Source organism: Bos mutus, chromosome X, assembly GCF_027580195.1.
Source record: "Bos mutus isolate GX-2022 chromosome X, NWIPB_WYAK_1.1, whole genome shotgun sequence".
NCBI lineage: Eukaryota > Metazoa > Chordata > Mammalia > Artiodactyla > Bovidae > Bos > Bos mutus.
This window is the reverse complement of record NC_091646.1, coordinates 122,421,263-122,435,271: the sequence shown is the minus strand read 5'-3', so window position 1 is coordinate 122,435,271 and position 14,009 is coordinate 122,421,263. Positions and strand designations below refer to the sequence as shown.

Here is a 14,009-nt window from a genome sequence, read left to right as displayed (position 1 = left end):
AACTGTTTGCCATATTCTCTTACTATTTTTTAAATAGCTGCAGGATCTGTAGGGATAGCCCCTGTTTGATTCCCTAATATTGAAATTTGTGTCTTCTTTTTTAAAAAATAATTTTCAGTCATCTTAAAGATTTATCCATTTTGCTGATCTTTTTAAAGAACTGGTTTTTCATGGATTTTCTCTGTTGTTTTCTGTGTTCAGTGATTCCTGCTCTTCACTACTTTCTTTATTCTGCTTGTTTTAGTGGGGGGAGGGTCTTGTCCTTTTCTAGTTTCTTGAGGTGGGAGCTTAGATTATTGATTTCAGATCTTTCCTCCATTTTGAATTAAGAATTTAGTGCTACAAACTTCCCTCTCAGCACTACTTTAGCTATGTCCCATAAACTTTTTAATATGTAGTATTTTCATTTTCATTCAGCTTGATGTATTTTTAAAATTTCCTCTGAGACTTCCTCTTTGGCTCATGAATTATTCAGAAGTGTGTTATGTGATTTTGAAGGGTTTGGAGATCTTCCTGTTATCTGTTATTGATTTCTAGTTTGATTGTATTATGGTCAGAGAACATACACTGTATTATTTCCACTCCTTTAAATACACTGAGATTAGTTTTATGACCCAGGGTACGGTCTAACTTGGTGAATGTTTCATGAGTACTTGAAAAAGACATGTTTTAAGCTGTTTTTGAGTAAAGTGTCCTATAAATATTAATTAGAACTGCTTGGCTGATAATGCTGTTCAGTTCTTCTATATCCTTCCTGATATCTAATTTAGTAATTCTTTCAATTCTGAGAGAGATGCCGTAGCTCCCAAGTATTACTACTGTGGATGTGTTTACCTTTAAGTTCTATCAGTTTTTGCTTCATGTACTTTGCAGCTCTGTTGTTTGGTTCACTAATATTTGAGATTGTTATGCTTTCTTGGTATAATGACATTTTTGTCATTGCGTAATGTCTCTATCTCAGGTAATTTTCTTCACTCTCTCATCTACTTTATCTGGTATTATATATAGCTGTTCCTGCTTTATTCAAAGTTAATGTCTGCATGGTTTATCTTTTTCTATCCTTTTACTTTTAATGCATCTATATCAATACATTTGAAGTGAGTTTCTTGTAGATGATAGCACACAGTTGAGTCACATTTTTTATCCACTCTGTTATCTCTATCAATTGGTATATTTAGACCATTTTCAATTAAATAATTATTGATATTATGTTTGTCATCAAATTCCTCTTTATTTCCTGTTTATCATTCTTTTTCCTTTTTCCTACCTTCCCGTAAGTTACTTGTACATTTATTTATAGACTTTTTGAGTATATATCATTGTATAGTTTTTTTTATTACTTTTTAGTTTTTTAGTGATTTGGGTTTGCTTTTTTTTAGCTATTACAACATACATATGGAACTTATCAATGACTACTGGTATCAACGTTTTCCCATTTCAAGAGAAGTGTTCTTTTGCTTGCAAAAGCTTTTAAATTTAATTAGATTCCATTTGTTTATTTTATTTTTATCCTCTTTAGGAGGTGGATCAAAAAAGATCTTGCTGTGATTTATGTCAAAAAGTGTTCTATGTTTTCCTCTAAAAGTTTTATAGTGTCTGGCCTTACATTTAGATCTTTGATCCATTTTGAATTTATTTTTGTGTATAGTGTTAGGGAGTGTTCTAATTTCATTCTTTTGCACACAGCTGTCCAGTTTTGCCAGCACCACTTGTTGAAGAGGCTGTCTTTTCTCCAATGTATATTCTTGCCTCCTTGGCAAAGATAAGGTAGCCACATGTGTGTGGATTTATCTCTGGGCTTTCTATCCTATTCCATTTATCTATATTTCTGTTTTGGGGCCAGTACCTTTGGTAGCTTTGTAGTGAAGTCTGAAGTCAGGAGGCCTAATTCCTCTACGTTTGGAGAAAACCATACTTCAAAAAGATATACGCACACAGCATTCATTGTAGCACTATTTACAATAGCCAGGACATGTAAGCAATCTAAATGCTCATGGACAGAGGAATGGATAAAGAAGATGTGGGACATATATACAATGAAATAATACTCAGCCATAAAAAAAGAATAAAATAATGGCATTTGCAGCAACATGGACAGACCTAGTGATTGTCACACTGAGTGAAGTAAGTCAGACACCAAAAGATAAATATCATATATCACTTATACATGGAAAAATAAAAGGCTACAAATGAACTTACCTACAAAACAGAAATAGAACTGCAGATGTAAAAACAAAAACTTATGGTTACCAGGAGGTAGGTAATATGGGGAGCAGAGGGTAAATCGGGAGATTGCAATTGACATATACACAATACTTTATAGATAATAAGGACCTACTATATAGCACAGGGAACTCTACTAAATACTCTGTAATGGCCTACATGGTGAAAGAATATAAAAAAGAGTGGATACACACACACACAGACATATATACATATGTATGTATAAATAAGACGGAGAAGGCAATGGCACCCCACTCCAGTACTCTTGCCTGGAAAATCCCATGGATGGAAGAGCCTGGTAGGCTGTAGTCCATGGGGTCGCTAAGAGTCGGACACGACTGAGCGACTTCACTTTCACTTTTCACTTCATGCATTGGAGAAGGAAATGGCAACCCACTCCAGTGTTCTTGCCTGGAGAATCCCAGGGACGGGGGAGCCTGGTGGGCTGCCGTCTATGGGGTCACACAGAGTAGGACATGATTGAAGTGACTTAGCATAGCATAGCATAAATAAGACACATTTCTGTACACCTGAAACTAATACCTAACACAACACTGTAAATCAACTATACTCTAATAAATCTTTAAAAAGTTAATTAAGGATAAAGACAGTCTATTAAACATACTCTTGTTTTTACCCATCCACTGTTTTCTGTTTTTTTCCCTCTTTCTGTAGTCCCAGGCCTCCTCCCTATTATCATTTACTTTTCTGTTTAGAGAATTTTCTTTAGCCATAACTTATTTAAGGATGACAAATTTTCTTTCTTTTCCTTCATCTGAGAATGTTTTTATTTTCTTTTTATTCCTGAAGGATATTTTCACTAGATGTAGAACTTGAATAGTCCTTTTTGTTCAGCACTTGAAAATGCTGTGCACTTCCTTCTGAACTCTATGATTTCATATTAGAAATCCACTGTCTTTCAAATCATTCTTCCGCTATGGGTAATATGTTGCTTCTCACTCACTGCTTTTTGTCTAAAGACAAAAGTTTTTAGAAGTTTGGTTATGATGTGTCTTGGGATAGATTTCTTTGAGTTTATCCTGTTTGAGTATTGCTCAGCTTCTTGATTCTAATGGCTTATCCCTTTGCCCAATTTGGGGAAGTTTTCAACCATTATTTCTTCAAATATTTTTTATTTCTATAGTCTTCTCTTCTCCTTCTGTTACCCCAATGATACAAATGTTAGACCTAATGTTGTTGTACCAAAGGTCTGTGAGGCTCTGTTTTGTTTTTTTTTTTTTTCAAGACTAGCTTCCATCTGTTGGCTGGACAACAGACAGATAGGGTACCCTAAGTTTTATTGATCTCTCTTCAACTTCATTGATTCTTCCCTCTGTTATTTCCATTATTAAGCTCATCCAGTGCACTTAATATGGTGATTTATTTTTAAGTTCTATAATTTTCATTTTTTTATATCTATTTTTTTGCTGAGATTTTCTAATTTTTTATTTGTTTCAGGAGTGTTTGCAACTGTTTATTAAAGCATTTTTCTGATGGCTGCTTCAAAATCTTTGGCAAGTAATTCCAACATTTCAGTCTTCCCAGTGTCGGTGTCTGTTGATTTTTTCATTGAAGTTCTAATTTTCCTGGTTCTTGGCATGACAAGTCACTTTTTGTTGTATCTGAGGCATTTGAGGTATTATAAGACTGTATCCTATTTACATTTAGCAGGCACTAACCCAATTTAGATTAAGCATGCAGATCCTGAGCTAATTTTTGTGGGCTATACGATGCTAGTGACAGTTAAGTATCCAGAGCCCATGCAGTGCTAGTCTGGTCTTCATTTGTGTTACCTAGAGGTCACTCTGAATATCTAGGTAGCATTTCATACTGTAGTTTATTTTTTCAAACTTTCTGGAACATTAATTCTAGTCAGATTCATGTATGTATTGGTCAGGATTTTGCTCAAGATCTCCTATATGAATCCCTTTCTCTAGCTCTCTCTTCTTCAAGATCCTCCCCACTATTTAGTGGAGAGGGTGAGAGGTGTCACCTACCACTGCTGAGCCCAGGGCAGGGGTAACAGTCCAGACTTTCCATCTGGTATCCACTGACAACATGCCACTAGGGAAGGAGCCAAATGCCCCAGAAACAATTTGCTATCTGTATTTTAAGCCACACACTTAATGGCTCAACAACCTCCATTTATTACCTCTCACTTCTCTTAAGTCAGAAGTCCAGGTCAGCTCAATTAGATTCTCTGCTCAGGGTCTCACAAGGCTAATAGCAAGAATCCAACCAGGTTGGACTCTTATCTAGAGACTTGGGAGGACAATCCACTTCCAAGCTCATTCAGGTTGTTGGCAGAATCCATTTTTTGCAGCAGTGGGTCTGAGGTCTCCATTTCCTTGCTGGCTGCCAGCCAAGGTTTGCTCTCTGCTCCAGTAAAGTGGCCTATATTCCTTTTCATGTGACCACTCCACCTTCAAAGTCACAACTTCTCAAGTTTTCCATCTTTCTGCCTCTTCTTTCACTTGACAGAGAAATCTCTCTGCTTCTAATGGCTCAAATGCTACAGTTAGGCCCACTTGGATCCCTCTCTTTCGGAAAGTCAATGGCACCATATAACATAACACAACTACTAGAACGATTGTTGTTGTTCAGTCGCTATGTCGTGCCCGAGCCTTTGTGACCCCATGAACTGCAGTACACCAGACTTCCCTGTCTTTCACTACTGAGATGACAGCTCATCACATTCATGGGTTCTGGAGATTCCAGAGTGGAATTTGGGGATCATTCCTAGAAATTCTGCCCACCTTACTACCACTGGGTAGAAGACAGTGTTTACTTCAGGGTTCAGTAGTCCAGAGTTCTTGCAATTAGAACGTATTAATTCTAATGGGCTCACACAGAGCATTGTTTGCATATTTCTATGTTGTTTTTGTATTTGTAGTACACTTTTTAAAAAAAAAACAATTTCCAGCACGATTATGTTTCTTTACGTATTCATAAAGGTACTTTAGAAATAACAGTATTTTCAAATGTAGAACTTCAGCTCACAGGCTACCAAGCCATGGGCTTGAGAAAAGATACCGAAGAGAACGATACAATCAGTTCCACTGTACAAAAGGAGTGCCCAGGCTTTTTCAGGCAGCAAATCACCTGAACTTTAAAAAATATTCCAAGGCTCCTATACCAACTGCGGCCCGCTCCAAACTCCTGACGATACAGTGTGCCCGGAGCAGTGCCAGACTGGAGACTGACTGGTTTACGGTCCTGTATGGGACTCCCCCAGTTCCCAAGTTTAAGTGTCCGGTAATGACCACAGCAATATCTAACATGGTTTAGGTTCTGATCGGTTAGAAAGCTAGGGGTTGAAACACATGATTTCAAAGTCCCTTTCCAACCTCAAATTCGATAATCCTGTCATTAAGAAAATAAGACTCCATTATACATAATCACCAAGATCAACTGGGTCAGGGGACTGCTCTCCCTGAGTCACAAGACATCGCTTCACACACACACTTCCTGTGCTGCAACAGTGACAAAGGCTGAGGAATGTGCCAACTGGTGTGGCTTTTACTGGTAACACATTTGTCTTCAATTACTCCAGACCCTTCCTGGAGTACCATTTCTCGTAACAGCATCTAACAGGCTCCAGTTGTCAGTTTTAAGATTTTGTTCTATAAAAGAAAACTACATGTTGAAAGTTTCAACAAAAATCTGAGTTGGAACTGGTTGTGTGCAAGGCCTCCATGGATGGGGAACAACTAGACAGTCACACATCTGGGTTATTTACCATTCTTAGAAAAGACCACAAAGCTCCTTCTGAACAGCATATCCTGAACACCGCAAAATAACAAGCTTCTTTACAAATGAGTAAAATGAAATATTTTCCTGAATTGCCTTACTTTCAGAATTCATAGGAAAAGAGAATACCAGCCCAGAAATCCAGGCAAAGGTTGTTCTTTTGAGCTGAAGTAGCTGATTTCTTAAGAGAATCATTTAAAATGCAGAAAGCAAGTTCACAGCCACAATTCTGAATATAGAATAGCAACCTGGAAATCTCTACTTGATGTCACTTGTTGTAAAGTAACTTTGTAATTTTTTTAACTCAAGAATGGCAGAGTAACTGAGAGGTTTCTCTCAGAGTGGTACAAATGTGCACTTCCCTGGACACTTGGGGAAGGCAGGATGCAGTGGCTAATAATGGTGAGGGGTTTAATGCCACCAGGATAACTCGGACACCCAGATAAGGCTGCCTGCCTGAGTTCAGGTTCCAAAGTTCTCTATTCCTCACTAGCTTGGAACTCTTTTAACCTTAAGATGCCTCAGTTATCTCTTCTAAAAAATGGGCATGATTAAAAAAAAACTGGTACCTATGTCATATGGAGGTGTTAAGAATTTAATGATATATAAAGCATGTAAAGGGCTGGGATTTTGTTTAAAGTATCTTTAATATTAATTTCTCACTTTGATACTAATTTCTCATTTAAAGGCTTGCTTCTCTGCAATCACCCTCTTTGTTTTTTCAGTCTTCTAATTTTACTGAGGCTTTCAATGGCTAAGTCAAAGATCTCTCTTGGTAAATGTCACAGTGCATTTGAAAATATCTTTCGATATTGATTTCTAACATAATTCGACAGTGGTAAGAGAACAGTCTTTGTATGATTTCAATACCTTTAGACCATTACATTTTTGTACCTTGTTCTACGTCTTTGGATATGTTCAATGTCTCCTAGTTTACAGTCTATGGGAACTTGAATAGAATCTGTATCCTACTATTGTGTGAAAATTGTATAAATCTTAATTATGTTGAATTGGTTCAGATTGCTTTTCAGGTCTACTATATTCTGCTGCTGCTGCTGCTAAGTCACTTCAGTCATGTCCGACTCTGTGCGACCCCATAGATGGCAGCCCATCAGGCTCCCCCATCCCTGGGATTCTCCAGGCAAGAACACTGGAGTGAGTTGCCATTTCCTTCTCCAAGGCAGGAAAGTGAAAAGTGAAAGTGAAGTCGCTCAGTCGTGTCCGACTCTTAGTGACCCCATGGACTGCAGCCTACCAGGCTCCTTCATCCATGGGATTTTCCAGGCAAGAGTACTGGAGTGGGGTGCCATTGCCTACTATATCCTACTTCTCTGTATATTCATTCTGTTAATTTTTAAGAGTTTGATATTGAAACTCCAACTGAAAATCTTCATTCATCTACCTAAAAAACTAATTGCAATATATAGTAGAACTATATGTAACCCTGTTCTGTGTTTTCCAAATCTCCTGTAAATGTTTCAACATACTTTCATAATTTAAAATAATTAAAATTAAAAAAAAGCATGTAAAGGGCTTAGCCTCCTTCCTGCTTGGTGTAAGTGTTCAACAAATTTTAGTCCTTGCATGCAGATAGACATGGGCAAGATTATATACACAGACCTAGGCAGCCAGCGAGCCTGAAAGAGAAGACAGTCATCATTATTCCATAAAGTAACCCAGCAATCAGGGCCAAAAGATAACTGTAGGTTCATTTAGCATGTTGCAACAGAGCCGCCTGATGAGTCTAGTCAAAACCTTCTCAAGTGGCATTTTAATCAGGCCCATCTTTTCAGAACAATGTCTAACATATGCTCTCCGGAGTACAGAATGACCAAAGGCCAGGTAACAGGAGCTAACACTGTCCTCCTGAGGAAGAAGCTTCCTAGTAATACATTGTTTCATTTCACGTGTCTCCTTTGTGCTCACAGTCTCTGGTCCCGGCCCATTGCAGATTGCCAGTAAAGGGTCCTTGAGGAGTATGGCAGATTGCCCACACCCAAGGACATCACCATGATGCACTGTGAGCAAGAGGAGGCTGTGCACGCTAGGAAACACACCTGGAAAATTCCTGCCACCTTTCTAAGAGAGGTGAGTACCTTGAAAACAATATTCTAGAGACCTCACAAAATCAATGGCCCTTGGGGTGAAAAAGAAAAATGTGATCAAAGAGATCTACTTCAGGGTTTCTGATACAGAATAGCAACTTGGAAATCTCTCCTTTATGCCACTTGTTGAAGTAAATGTGTGTGTTTTCTGAAATCAAGACAAGCAGAGTAAATATGAGCTTTGCCTCAGACTGGTGCAAACATGCAAAAGCCTCACCTTCCACCTCATCGATGAAAAAAAAAATAATAACCATGTTCACCAACCACTTCACCCAAGTACAAAAAAGACTCTGGATACACCAGAGAGAGAGGAAACACCTAGCAGATGAAAGCTGGGGCAACGGGAAACCAAGCTGAAAACTGTTACACTCAGCATAAGACCTACAGCTACAAGTAAACACACCTCAGCCTTCGACAGGGGGGCCTGCGGCTGCGGCAGCGTGTGCTTCTAGCTCACACATCCACCGACAGGCAGGGAGAGTGCACACTTCCTCACACACACACACACACACACACACAGTGACTTAAAGATCAACAATCACGTTCTTTTAACCCCTGCTGCAGCTTCCTGCTTTCTACTTGAGAGCCTGGGTCCCACTGCCCTTCACCTAAGGTCACCCCCTAAAACAAGCCAACCCTGCTTGGCGACCCAAGCCATGGGTTCAAGGCCTCTGCCTTTTGAGAGTCCTTTGGCCAGTTGTGAAAAAATGTCTGTCTGTGGATACATGTCAGGAGAATTCAGGAAAAGGCTGCTAAGAAGATTTTTGCTGGACTCAAATCCACTGTTGTCTGGCTCTGATGTAAGGTTCCAAAAAGGGGGACACTGGTCAGTAAATCCAACATGGGGGAAATGAACCCTACGAAAGAGCCCACATCTGCCTCTCATGGGTGGCTATATTTCTCTCCCATTTCAGGTCTCAGGAGGGCAGCCGTATTTTTAAAAAATAAATAACTATGAGGATTTCATCCGTGTCTCCTACTATTATATCTCATATTACAGTCTATTTTGGTCTGTGAAGACAAAATATCCAAAACTTGGAAATGAAACCAAAAATGATCATTGTGTGAACTTTTAATGTCATGCTGATGTATTTTCTAATAAGTGTGACCCTGCCGAAGGGGTTATCTTTTTCTCTCTGAAAATATATCCTAATTTAACTCACACTTTATTAGGGTACTTTACAATTCTATAAAATTCCTGGGGTAACATAGAAAAACAGTAAGATACGCCATTTTCTTTTTTTCTTTTCTGATAGAGATGATAACCCCAGAGGTTAAGATTTTATTGTTCTCTTCAGGTATACACTGCTCTATTTAACATGAATAACCAGCAAGGACCTACTGTATAGCATATGGAACTATGCCCAATGTTATGTGGCAGCCTGGATGGAAGGGGAGTTTGGGGAAGAATGGACACATGTGTATGTACAGCTGAGTCCCTTCACTGTTCACCTGAAACCATCACAACATTGTTAATTGGCTATACCCCAATACAAAATAAAAACGTTAAAACAAACAAACAGAAAAAGATTTTATTGTCCTCTAAGACATGGGCTTCCCTGGTGGCTCAGCAATAAAGAAGCCTCCCAATGCAGAAGTCGTGGATTCGATCCTTGGGTCAGGAAGATCCCCTGGCAGAGGACTTGGCAACCTACTCCAGTATTCTTGCCCGGGAAATGCCATGGGCAGAGGAGCTTGACAGGCTCCAGTCCATAGGGTCACAGGAGTCAGATACAACTGTGTGACTGAACAACAAAAAACGCATGAACCCATTTTGATCTTCTTTTTTTAACTTTATTGAAGTATAGTTGATTTATAATGTTGTTTTTGCTTTGATTTTCTTTGAATATTCCTTTTCTCATGGACTTTTTCATCAGTTCCCCACACCCTCACAGAGTCAGTTTTGTTATTCTGCTGGTTCTTTCGTTAAATGAGTTCAATAAAAGTTTGACACATGCTCTCTACTGGCATGTTTTTGACAATCTAAGAATGAGTCTTTGATAGTTCATGGACCCAACAATCAAATCGTCCCTGGGAGATTGAGCTCTGTGCTTAAGGACCCTTCAGCAGTCAAACTCAAAGGTCAACTACATGAAGACCACCAGACTCAGGCACAAATGAGGCCCCAGATCCCCCCTTCATAGAGGCCACAGATTTAAACAGAAAAACAAATATGTTGAAAGTGAGGGAGGGCAGCAATTCCACTCCTACATGTATATACATAAGAGAAATGAGTGCCTGTCTCCACAAAACACTCAAACTGGAAACAACCCAATGTGCATGTATAAGAGAATGGATAAACAAATTACAGCATACTCATAAAATGGGATACCATACAGCAAGAACAGCTGATTTTGTTGTGTGAAAGTAGCCATATATACAGGAGTACATACTGCATGACTCTATTTACATGAAATTCAAGTATAGGCAAAACTAATCTATGATGACAGATTACTTATGAGAAGAGGAATGACTGGGAAATGGCATGATGGAACTTTCTAGAGAGATAGAAATAAAAGTCATCTGGATGATGGTTACAGAGCCATGCACTTATATAAAAAAAAATCAAACTGTACAATTAGGACAGCATTTTAGTCTATGTAAACTGCATCTTGAAAAATGAATAAAATTTTTTTAAAGAGAAGGGATCAAGAAAAATGTACTCTGAAAGAAGTGGGTGAGGAGAGAGGTGGGGAGAAGAAAGGGAAGAGGGATTCTAAAAGATTCTTCTTCCACATGCAGAGTAAATCAACTAAATAAGAACTAACTAAATAAAAGCAAAAGAGGAACAAACCCAAAAGGCCATGGGGCCTGGTTGGGTACACTGATGGGCACCAAGAAATAGCCCAAGAGCTGGGGAAGCCCAGATAACTTTGTGTTTTGTTTTGTTTTGATTTTATCATTGCAAACCAGGCATCTTCTTAATGCTGGAGTGGGCAGACTGCCGGGTATTTTTCCTTGAAGAAATTGAGACAATACAGAGTTGAGGGTGGATACTGAATCCCCACACTTTAGGGGAGCAGGTTCAACTGGGACACTGATTAAGGATCTGATAAATGAATCAAGAAAACGCTTAAGATAAGCTCTCCAATGATGGTCACACTGGCATAAGGCACACAACTAAACAACGGGATACCACAAGATTACTCAATTCTCTGTGGGGAAAAATGATTCTTAAGCTAAATAAGGCATGTGTAAACCTACTTTCAAAACTTTGAACTTATGCCAATATGATTATTACTACCTAAAGATGTATTTTCAGCTTCCAGAACTCTCTATGGCAGTGTTCTTTATTGTTCAGCTCTGCTGCATCCACCCACTGGATTTTCAATAATAGGCCTAAAACATTCCCAGTGGGTGAAGACTTGAAAATAGAATCAGCCATCTGAAAGAAGCGAAGTTTCTTTTTCTGCCAAATGTAACAGCCACAAGTGGTGCGGCCCCAGCCGCTCCTGCCACATCCTCTCCGGCAAAGGTGGACCAAGCGCCTCCCAAGCATGCGGCTTCCCCTCCCTGGAGGTGCTCAAGCTAAGGTGAGACAAGTGTCAGGCAAGGGCAGGGGCTTTCAGGCCAAGGCCAGGGGAGACAGTCCCTTCCTCCACCAGCAGCAGGGACAGCAGTAGGTGTTGGTAGGTGGCCGGCCACATGCTAAGTGACTTTGGCGCATGGTCTCCATGAATCCTCAGAGGGCCCTGACGAGGTGGCCAGGCTCAGGAGGGAGGGAAAAACAGATGGCACACTCGGATTAGGTAATCTGTGATGGGAGGCATAAAGAGACTTTTACAAAGTAGGTGAAGGAGAGAGACACTCCAAGGCAGGAGCTGAGGGCTAGAACAAAGGAGCCCCAGGTCTGCTGAGATGATGCAGGGAAAGGAATGTAGAAAAATGATTTGGTGGGAGCAGCCACCATCTTGCAGAGGGACACAGCCAAACACAGGCCAGCCTGGGGCGGGGAGCCAGCAGGATAAGCCCTGATGTCGCTGGCCTCCCCTCTGGCTCAGACATCTTCCACAAGCCTCCCCTTGAGACAGAGCCCATGGGCCATGCTGGCCTGGCCCGAGGCCCAGCAGGTGCAGAGGGGCAGACAGAGGCCCTGGCAGGGGAGCAGGATCTCAGTGACGAGCTCCTGCTCCCCAGCACCCCTGGGGCTCTTCTCAAGCATGCCCTCCTTGCCCTGGTGCCTACTAGCTTCCACAAACACTTATGATGCCCCACTATCCCTGAGCAAAGGCTAAGTTCAAAGTTTCTGAGTCTGTAGATTAGTGGTTTGGAATATGCCAAGGACACAGTAAGGGGCTTCCCTGGTAGCTCAGATGGTAAAGAATTGCCTACAATGACCCAGAAGACCCAGGTTGATCCCTGGGTTGGGAAGATCCCCTGGAAAAGGGAATGGCTACCCACTCCAGTATTTTTGTCTGGAGAATCCCATGGACAGTCAAGCCTGGCGGGCTACAGTTCATAGGGTCACAAAGAGTTGGACATGATTGAGCAACTGAAAGAAAGAAAGAACACAGTAAAGGCTCTCAAAACAGGGCCCATCTTCTAAACTAGACCTGGAGTCCCTTCTTCCCATGGTCCTCCCCTCCTTCCCCTGGTCCTCCCCTCCTTCCTCTGGTCCTCCCCTCCTTCCCCTGATCCTCCCCCCTTCCCCTGGTCCTCCCCTCCTTCCCATGGTTCTCCTCTGTCACTCCTTCCTCCTCCATCTTCACGCCAAAATTTGTCTCTTTTATCCAAAAAAGTTCCCCTTTCAACTCAGAATTTGGCTCAATGCTAAGGATGGTCCTTGCCCCAAAATTGGGGTTTAGCTGGGAAGGGCAAAAGAATTCACCCTCTTTCACTCATCAGTAGACTCAACCCCTGGGGCCCAGATGTGAAGCTGTTCTCATCTTAAAATGGGAGAGACAGGGCTGCCAGGTCCTACCATAGTCCAAGAAAGTCTATCCTCCCACACTGTTCAGAGCAAGCAAGGCTTATCAGCCTGGAACCCTCCAAGCTCTCCCCAACTTTCTGCACACCAAGGAGAAAGAGCACGAGAGAGGTTAGTAGGATCCTCTGAGGCAAGATCTTGAACAAAGATGAACCTGGGTTTCCATTTGTTCTACACTGGGGTGGGGGGGTGGGGGCGGGGGTTACTGATAGAGGGCCCAGGCGGTGAAGCCTGGAGCACCTCACTGTGCTTCCTCAACAACTCCTCCCACGTTGCTCACGTGGCTCTTTGATGGGGGCACCTGCTTCTCTGGGCTCAGCATCCCCACACCACCTGCCTCCCGATGGCCCCAGGTCTCAGGCATGGTCTGGTGCCACCGGAACTACAGCAGGGGCCCTGGGGACTCCTGCACGCCACCCTCCCTACCAAGAACAGGCCTGTCTAGCCCGGCACTGGGCGGGAAGGTTACGGTCCAAGGACTTTTTAGACCGACATGGTATTTCCCACTGGGATCAGCCCGCAGGTGATCCATTTTTAAAGCTAATTCCAACTATTATTTACAACTGCATGGTATGAACTTTCTCAACATGACTGAGTTATACAATACATTTTTTGTAATTAACCCTTCAGCAAAGGCCATCATTTTCAAAACCTTACTGGAAAAAAAAAAAAAAAAAAAAAGATTTTACTCAATGCTTCATGACCACAAAGGGGGAAAGGAAAATAACATTGTTCCTATCAAAACAGCAATATGATGTAAAGATGGAAACGTGGCACAACTGGAATTCTGCGTTTAGTTTGCTACTTGATTTAAGTGGTCAAAACTGAGTTTCACCTTCATTTCGGACGGGACAGAAAAGGGCAAGAGTCTGAAACTATCAGAGCACACACACAATTAAAAGTAAAACAAGTAAAGCAAGTGGACAAACTTTACATTTTTCTAGCTTGTCTAAGTGATACACAGTTTGGAAAGTGAACATCCTGGGCCTTAAAGAAGGTGAATT

The 14,009-nt window shown here is 41.1% G+C and overlaps 1 protein-coding gene across 1 annotated transcript in view; it reads right to left on the bottom strand.

Annotated features, from left to right (window-relative positions):
- The window catches only part of SH3KBP1 (SH3 domain containing kinase binding protein 1), a 332,811-nt gene that overhangs the window by 276,290 nt on the left and 42,512 nt on the right, over positions 1 to 14,009 (bottom strand). The gene's annotated exons all lie outside the window — the stretch shown is intronic.